General features: G+C 42.1%; 1 non-coding gene across 1 annotated transcript; it reads left to right on the top strand.

Annotated features, from left to right (window-relative positions):
- Positions 1-1,660: 1,660 nt before the first annotated feature.
- On the top strand, positions 1,661-1,767 carry LOC135151892 (small nucleolar RNA R71). Its single transcript, XR_010290799.1, has one exon. It is a non-coding gene; the product is annotated as a small nucleolar RNA R71 (small nucleolar RNA).
- Positions 1,768-1,968: the final 201 nt, after the last annotated feature.

Below are 1,968 nucleotides of genomic sequence, written 5' to 3'. Positions count from 1 at the left end.
AATCCGCTGGCTATTGGTTTCTGCCGTAGAATCAAGTACATCCATACTGAAACAAGATTCCTCATCAGTTGGTAATTTCATTGCATTGAATACGTTGAACGTGACCGTCTGGTCTTGTATTCTCATTGTAAGTTCCCCTTTTTTTACATCGATCAAAGTTTGGCCGGTGGCTAAAAAGGGTCTACCCAAGATGATAGGAATTCTCTTGTCTTCTTCAAAATCAAGAATCACGAAATCGGCTGGAAATATTAATTTATCAACCTTGACTAGCACATCTTCAATTATACCCCTCGGATATGTGATCGAACGATCAGCTAGTTGTAAAGACATGTTTGTCGGCTTGAGCTCTGGCAGGCCAAGTTGTGTGAAGATAGATAGAGGCATCAGATTGATGCTAGCTCCTAAGTCGCATAGACACTTATCAAAAGAGAACTTCCCAATAGTGCAAGGGATAGTAAAGCTTCCCGGGTCTTTCAGCTTAGGTGGTAATTTTTGTTGAAGCACAGCGCTACATTCCTCTGTTAGAGCTACTGTCTCTAACTCCTCGAGCTTTAGCTTTTTTGAAAGAATACCCTTCATGAACTTGGCATAGCTAGGCATTTGCTCGAGTGCTTCAGCAAACAGAATGTTGATGTGAAGTTTTTTGAAAACTTCAAGGAATTTACCAAATTGCTTATCCAGCTGCTGTTTTTTTAACCTCCTAGGAAACGGAGGTGGTGGATATAATGGCTTTGATACTGGAGCAGCTGTAGGGATAGCCTTGTCCATTTCAACAGTAGGTTTTATGCCATTTGTATTCGAAGGAAGTTCTGCTGGAATTTCTTGCGGTTCATCATCCTGATCTTGTACTAATGTTGAGGTAAGCCCTGTTGTAGTTTTTCCAGATCTCAGCGTAATGGATTGGACTTGCTCTTTAGGGTCCCTCTTACCTGGTACCTCTGTATCACTAGGGAGATTCCCCTGTGGTCTGCTTAATAAAGCGTTAGCCAACTGACCGACTTGTGTCTCCAAGGCTTTTAAAGTTACTGCCTGACTCTTGTACATGAGTCTTAGCTCTTCCATGTCAGACCTTTCGTTAGTTGTTTGCCCATGATTCTGAAATCCTGGAGGGTGATATGGCTGTTTAGGTGCATACTGTTGTGAAGTCCCAGCCTGACTATACTGTTTAGGTCCCTGTTGAAATCCTTGTTGAGGCTGATTATAACTCTGATTATTACTCTAGCTGAAATTCGGATGATTTCGGTTGTTAGGATGGTAAGTAGCTGGAGCAGGCTGTTGACCTCTCTGGAAGTTGCTCACAAATTGTGCTGATTCACTAGAAATGGCACACTGATCAGTAGCATGAGTACCAGCACATAATTCGCAAATAGAGATTGGCTGTTGAATTCCTTGGTGAGCCAGAGAATCGACTTTCATCGTGAGAGCCTTAAGTTGAGCTGCTATAGCTGTAGACGCGTCCAGATCAAGAATTCCGGCTACCTTCCCTTGAGTAAGTCTTTGAGTAGGGTTCTGATATTCATTAGCAGCCATCATTTCAATAAGATCATAAGCTTCTTCATAACTTTTAGCCCATAGTGCACCGTCAGAAGCAGCATCAAGCATAGGTCTGGATTGAGGTCCAAGACCATTATAGAAACTGTTTATTTGCATCCAATCCGGCATGCCATGGTGGGGACACTTTCTTAGCATCTCCTTATATCGCTCCCATGCTTCACAGAATGTTTCCCCTGATTGTTGAGAGAATTGAGATAGAGCATTTCGTAGTGCAGCAGTCTTTGCCATGGGGAAGAATTTAGTGAGAAATTTCTGAGCTAGATCTTCCCATGTAGTAATAGAACCAGAAGGTAAAGAATGTAACCATCCCTTCGCCTTATCTCTCAGTGAAAATGGGAAAAGCCTTAGCTTCACAGCATCATCAGAGACGTCATTAAATTTGAAAGTGTCACAGATCTCTATAAAATTACGTAT

The sequence above is a fragment of the Daucus carota genome, chromosome 3, assembly GCF_001625215.2.
Source record: "Daucus carota subsp. sativus chromosome 3, DH1 v3.0, whole genome shotgun sequence".
NCBI lineage: Eukaryota > Viridiplantae > Streptophyta > Magnoliopsida > Apiales > Apiaceae > Daucus > Daucus carota.
The sequence above is the reverse complement of the archived record's forward strand: the minus strand, read 5'-3'. Positions and strand labels throughout refer to the sequence as shown.